This window comes from Gorilla gorilla, chromosome 5 (genome assembly GCF_029281585.2).
Source record: "Gorilla gorilla gorilla isolate KB3781 chromosome 5, NHGRI_mGorGor1-v2.1_pri, whole genome shotgun sequence".
In the NCBI taxonomy this organism is placed as follows: Eukaryota; Metazoa; Chordata; class Mammalia; order Primates; family Hominidae; genus Gorilla; species Gorilla gorilla.
The window spans coordinates 92,386,783-92,394,710 of NC_073229.2; positions in this window are offsets into that span (position 1 = coordinate 92,386,783).

Sequence of the window (7,928 nt, forward strand, 5' to 3'; positions counted from 1 at the left end):
GATAAAGCTGAACTGAGTCTGAATCATGGTTTATATCTATAGACAGGTATACTTAAAAATACTGAGTCCTAGATACAGGCAGAATTTTGCAGCCAGTAGCAGCAGCACCAGATCTAGAAAGCTCTTCCCACATAGGAGGCTTACTTCTGTAAGATTTACAGCATGGAAAATAAGAGCAGCATTTTCATTGTCTGGGATCATCATTTCTAAGAGAAAGAGAGAAGAGAGAAAGAGAGGAAGAGGTTGACCAAGGCTTGTTAATTTTTTTTTCTTCAAAACATACCAATCAGATCATGGTTTCTCCAGTATAGGAACAGAGCATATGAAAATGCAGAAGACATGAAGGGGCCTCAAGATTTATGCTAAAGAAAATCCTTCCATGTGGAAACATTAAGAATAGCTCATAGGAGGCAGAGCAAGGTAGCCAAACACAAGCCTCCAGTGATTTTCCCTCTGCAAGAACTCTAAATTGAGCAACTATCCACACAAGAAATCATCTGCATAAGAACTGAAAATCAGGTGAGTAATTACAGTATCTGATTTTAACACCCTATCAAGGAATAGAGGCACTAAAGAGGCTAGGAAAGACAGTCTTGAATTGTCGGCCCCAGCTGTTCCCGATCCCCTGGCAATGGTCATGTGGTTGCATGGTAGGGAGAGAAAATCTGTGTGATAGGGGGAGGGAGAGTGCAGTGATTGTGGGCCTCTGCACTAGAACTCAGTGTGGTTCTGTAACAGTGGAAAGCAACACAGGGAAGAATTCAGCCAGCACCCATGGAATGAACATTTAGATCAGCCCTAGCCAGAGGGGAATCATCTACCCCAGTGGGCAGAACATGAGTTATGACTAGCCACACACCACACTAAAGTGTTCTAGGGTCTTAAGAAAAGTTGAAAGACAATCTAGGCTACAAGGACTGTAATTCCTGGACAAGTACTGCTTCTGGGCTGGGCTCAGAGCCAGTGGACTTGGAGTGTATGTGATCCACTGAGACACCAGCTGGGGCGACCAATAGAGTGCTTGTGTCACACATTCTCAACCACAGGCAGCGCAGCTTACTGCTCCTGGAGAGACTCTTTCCTTCCACCTGAGAAATGGAGAGAGGAGGGTAAAGAGGACTTAGTCTTACAACTTGGATACCAGCTTAGCCACAGTAAAATAAAGCACCAAAAGAAGTCTTGAAGTCCCAGTTCCAGGCCTTAGTTCCCAGGCAGCATTTCCAGAAAATCCCTGGAACAGAAGGAAACCAACTTTCCTGAAGGGAAGAACTTAGTCTTAGCAGGATTCATCATCAGCTGACAAAAGAGCCCTGCGGCTTTGAATAAATATCAGTGGTAGCCTGGCAGTACTCACCATGGTCATTGGACAAGACCCAGTACCATACTGGCTTCAAGTGTGACTCGGCACATTCCCAGCTGTGGTGGCCACAAGGAGAAACTCCTACTTGAGGAAAGGAAAAGGAAGAGTAAAAAGGGCTTTGTCCTGTAACTTGCGTAACAGCTCAGCAGCAGTAAAATAAAGCACTGAGCAGACCCCTGAAGTCCCCGATTCCAGGCCTTTGCTCCTAGATGTCACTGTTAGACCTGCCAAGGTAATCTAAGGAATTCTCACAGATCTCACCCAAGAGCACCAAGGCAGTACCTCTTCAAATCTGCAAATGTCACAGCATTGCTGGGCTTGATATGTCTCCTAATGCAGGTATGGCTGCAGTGACCAAAGTCTTAGATCACAACACTTAATTCCCTTTGAATATTTGGAAGACTATCCCAAGAAGGGCAGGAAGAAACAACCCCAGACTGTGAAGACTACAATACATGCCTAACTCTTCAATGACCAATCATTGACTAAAATCTACAAACATCTAGACCATCCAGAGAAACATGATATCACTGAATGAACCAAATAAGACACCAGTGACTAATCCTGGAGAGACAGAGATATGTTACCCTCAGAAAGAGACTTCAAATTTTTTTGAGGAAGCTCAACAAAATTCAAGATAAAACAGAAAAGGAATTTAGAATCCTATCTGATAAATTTAACAAAGAGATTGAATATTTATTTAAAATCAAGAAGAAATTCTGGAGCTGAAAATTTAATAGACATACTGAAGAATGCATTGGAGTCCCTCAACACTAGAATTGATAAACCAGAAGAAAGAATTGTGAGATTGAATACAGGCTATTTTATAATACATAGTCAGAGGAGACAAAAGAATAATAAATAAAATAGAATGAAGCATGACTGCAAGATTTAGAAAATAGCCTCAAAAGGGCAAATCTAAGAGTTATTGAAGAGGAAGCAGAGAAAGACATTGGGGTAGAAATTATATTCAAGGGGATAATAACAGATAACTTTCCTAACCAGATAAATATACAAATATTCAAGTACAAGAAAGTTATAGAATATCAAACTGGTTTAACCTCAATAAGACAACTTCGATATTTCATTCAAATAGAAACCAACAATGAGCAGGAGTAGCTAAGCTTACATCAGACAAAATTATTTCAAGACAAATACTAGAAAGAGCCAAAGATGGTCATTATATATTGATAAAGGGGTTAATTCACAAAGAGTATAAAAATTGTAAATATGTGCACCCAATCCTGGAGCACCCAGATATATAAAGCAAATAGTATTAGAGCTAAAGAGAGAGAGAGACTCCAATGCAATAATAGCTGGAGACTTCAACACTCCACTTACAGCATTGGACAGATCATCCAGACAAAAAATCAACAAAGAAACATTAGACTTAATGTGCAGTATAAGCCAAATGGTCCTAATAGATATTTAAAGAACATTTTATCCAACAGTTGAAGAATACATATTCATCACCTCAGCACATGAATCATTCTCAAAGACAGACCATATATTAAGCCACAAAACAAACCTTAAAGATTTCAAAATAATTGAAACCACATCAAGTATCTTCTCTGACACAGTAGAACAAAATGAGAAATTAATAGCAAGAGGAAGTTTGGAAACTATACAAACACATGGAAATTAAACAATATGCTGCTGAATGACCAGAAGGTTAATGAAGAAATCAAGAAGGGAATTTAAAGATATCTTGAAACAAAGGAAAATGGAAACACAACAAACCTATGGGATGCAAGGAAAGCAGTACTGAGAGGAATGTTTATTCAAATGAGCAGCTACATCGAAAAAGTAGAAAAACTTTAAATAAAAAAATTAATAATGCATCTTAAAGAACTAGAAAAGTTAGAACAAACAAAATCCAAAATTAGTAGAAGAAAAGAAATTATAAAGAAAACAGCAGAAATCAATGAAATTGAAACAAAACACAAAAGATAAATGAAACAAAAAGTTTGTTTTTGAACAGATAAACAAAATCAACAAACCTTTAACTAGACTAAGAAAAAAAGAAAGAAGACCCAAATAAATAAAATCCAGTATGAAAATGGAGAAATTACAACTAACACAGCAGAAATTCAAAGAATTATTAGAAACTAATATGAACAACTGTATGCCAATAAACTGGAAAACCTAGAAGAAATGGATAAATTTCTAGACATATACAACCTGCAAGATTGAAACATGAAGTCTAAAACTTTAGTAGACCAATAATAAGTAATGAGATCAAAGCCATAATAAAAAGTTTCCTGCAAAGAAATGCTCAGGACTTGATGTCAATTTTACCAAATATTTAAATAAGAACTAATATCAATCCTACTCAGACTATTATGAAAAATGGAGCAGAAGAGAATACGTCCAAACTTATTCTACAAGACCAGCATTAGCCTGATACCAAAACCAAAGACACTTCGAAAATGAAAACTACAATATACTTGATAAACACTGATGCAAAAATCCTCAATAAAATTCTAACAAACCAAATTCAACACCACAAAAAAGATCATTCATCATAATCAAGTAGGATGTATCCTAGGGATGCAAGGATGGCTTAACATATGCAAATCAACAAATGTAATACATCATATCAACAGAATGAAGGAAAAACTTTATGATTATTTCAATTGATGCTGAAAAGCATCTGATAAAATTCAACATTCCTTCATGACAAAAACCCTCAAAAAACTGGAAATAGAAGGAACATACCTTGACACAATAAAACCCATATAAGACAGACCCACAGCTGCTATTATACCGAACAGGGAAAAACTGAAAGCCTTTCCTATAATATCTAGAGCAAGACAAGGATGCACATTTTCACCACTGTTATTCAACATAGTACTAGAAGTCCTAACTATAGCAATCAGAAAATAGAAACAAATAAAAGGCATCCAAATTGGAAAGGAAGAAATCAAATTACTCTTGATGATATTATCTTTTTTGTTGTTTTTTCTTTGTGTTTTTGAGACAGAGTCTCACTCTGCCACCCAGATTGGAGGGCAGTGGTTCCACCTTGGCTCACTACAATACCTGCTTCATGGGTTCAAGTGATTCTCTCACCTCAGGCTTCTGAGTAACTGGGATTACAGGTGCCTGCCACCATGTCCAGCTAATTTCTGTGTTTTTAGTAGAGACAGGGTCTTGCCATGTTGGCCAGCCCGGTCTTGAACTCCTGACCTCAAGTGATCCACCTGCCTTGGCCTCCCAAAGTGCTGGGATTACAGGCATGAGTCACTGTGCCCAGCCTGATATTATCTTATGTTTGGAAAAACCTAAACACTCCACCAAAAACCTATGCAAACTCATAAATAAAATTAGTAAAGTTGCAAGGATATAAAATCAACATAGAAATCAGGAGCATATTTATATGACAACAGTGAACACTCTGAAAAAGAAATCAAGAAAGTAATCCCATTTACAACAGCTACAAATAAAATAAAAGAGCTAGGAATAAATTTAACCAAAGAAGTGAAGATATTTACAATGAAAACTATAAAACATTGGTGTGGAGCCAAGATGGCCAAATAGGAACAGCTCCAGTCTACAGCTCCCAGCGTGAGCAACGCAGAAGACAGAAGATGGGTGATTTCTGCATTTCCAACTGACGTACCGGGTTCATCTCACTGGGGAAAGTCAGAAAGTGGGTGCAGGACAGTGGGTGCAGCGCACCAGCATGTCACATGTATACATATGTAACTAACCTGCACATTGTGCACATGTACCCTAAAACTTAAAGTATAATAATAATAATAATAATAATAATAATAATAATAATAATAATAAAGAATTTCTGCACAGCAAAAGAAACTACCATCAGAGTGAACAGGCAATCTACAGAATGGGAGAAAATTTTTGCAATCTACTCATCTGACAAAGAGCTAATATCCAGAATCTACAATGAACTCAAACAAATTTACAAGAAAAAAACAAACAACCCCATCAACAAGTGGGCAAAGGATATGAACAGACACTTCTCAAAAGAAGACATTTATGCAGCCAAAAGACACATGAAAAAATGCTCATCATCACTGGCCATCAGAGAAATACAAATCAAAACCACAAGGAGATACCATCTCACACCAGTTAGAATGGCAATCATTAAAAAGTCAGGAAACAATAGGTGCTGGAGAGGATGTGGAGAAATAGGAATACTTTTACACTGTTGGTGGGACTGTAAACTAGTTCAACCATTGTGGAAATCAGTGTGGCAATTCCTCAGGGATCTAGAAGTAGAAATACCATTTGACCCAGCCATCCCATTACTGGGTATATACTGAAAGGATTATAAATCATGCTGCTATAAAGACACATGCACACGTATGTTTATTGCGGCACTATTCACAATAGCAAAGACTTGGAACCAACCCAAATGTCCAACAATGATAGACTGGATTAAGAAAATGTGTCACATATACACCATGGAATACTATGCAGCCATAAAAAATGATGAGTTCATGTCCTTTGTAGGGACATGGATGAATCTGGAAACCATCATTCTCAGCAAACTATTGCAAGGACAAAAAATGAAACACTGCATGTTCTCACTCATAGGTGGGAATTGAACAATGAGAACACATGGACACAGGAAGGGGAACATCACACACTGGGGCCTGTTGTGGGGTGGGGGTAGGGGTCAGGGATAGCATTAGGAGATATACCTAATGCTAAATGATGGGTTAATGGGTGCAACACCAACATGGCACATGTGGCACATGTATACATATGTAACTAACCTGCACGTCATGCACATGTACCCTAAAACTTAAAGTATAATTAAAAAAAAGAAAACTATAAAACATTGATGCAAGAAGTTGAAGATGACATACACACACAAATGAAAGTATATTCTATGTTCATGGATTATAAGAGTCAACACTGACAAAATGTTCATACTACTCTAAACATTCTATAGACTCAATGCAATTCCTATTAAAATACCAATGACATTCTTCACAGAAATAGAAATACAACCCTAAAATTTATATGAGACCACAATGGACCCAGAATAATCAAAGCCACCCTAAGCAAAAGAACAAAACTGGAGAAATCACATTATATGAATTAAAATTATAGTACCGAGCTATAGTAACCAAAACAGTATGGTACTGGCAAAAAAAAAAAAAACAAAAAAACAAAAACAGACGCAGTCTAGTGGAACACAATAGAGAACCCAGAAATAAATCCTTGTATCTACAGTGAAGTCATTTTTATCAAAAGTTCCAAGGATCTACATTGGGGAAAAGGACAGTCTCTTCTATAAATGGTACTCAGAAAACTGGATATCCATATGCAGAAGAGTGAAACTAGACCCATATCTCTTGACATATACAAAAATCAAATCAAAATAGATTAAAGATCTATTAAAGAATCTAAGATCTCAAACAATAAAACTACTAAAAAAGTAAACATTGGAGAAACTTTCCAGGATATTGGTCTGGGCAAAGATTTCTTGAGTAATACCCCAAGTAATACAAATACAAACACAGGCAACCAAATAAAAAATGGACAAATAGGATTGCATCAATAAAAAAAGCTTTTGAACAGAAAAGAAAACAATCCTTTGTCTTATAGAATGAGAGAAAATATTTGCAAACTATTTATATGACAAGGAATTAATAACTGGAATATATAAGGAACTCAAATAAGTCAATAGACAAAAATCTAATAACCCAATTTAAAAATGGACAAAAGATTTGAATAGACATTTTTCAAAGGAAAACATACAAGCAACCAACAGATATATGAAAAGTTGCTCAACAACATTGACTGTCAGATAAATGCAAATCAAACTATAATGAAATATCTTGCCTCGGTTAAAACGGCTTTTATTCAAAAGACAGGCTATATTATGCTAGTGAGAATCCTCGTACACTGTTAGAGGGAATGTAAGTTAGTATAACCACTGTGAGGAACAGTATGGAAGTTCCTCAGAAAACTTCCATATGATGCAGCAATCCATCTGCTAGGTTTATACCCAAGAAGAAGGAAATCAATATGTTGAAGAGATGTCTGCACTCCTATGTTTATTGTAGTACTGTTCACAATAACCAAAATTTGAAAGCAATCTAAGTGTTGGTCAATAGATGAAGAGATAAAGAAAATGTAATTGAGTACTATTCAGCCATAAAATACAATGAGATCCTGTCATTTGCAACAACATGGATGGAACTGGAGGAAATTATATTAAGTGAAATAAGCCAGGCACAGAAAGGGAAATTTTGCATGCTCTCACTCATTTGTGGGAGCTAAAAATTAAAACGAAGGACCTCATGGGGAGAGAGAATGGAATGATGGTTGTCAGAGGCTGGGAAGGATAGTGGGAGTCAGGGGAGTGGGGATGGTTAATGGGTGTAAAAAATAGAGTTATAAAAAATGAATAAGATCTAGTATTTGATAGCACAATAGGGTGACTGCAGTCAATAATAATTTATTGTACATGTTAAAATAACTAAAATAGTAAAATTGAATTGTTCATAACACAACAAATCGATAAATGCTTGAGGTGATGGATACTCCACTTCCCTGATGTGATCATTATGTATTACAGGTCTTTAAC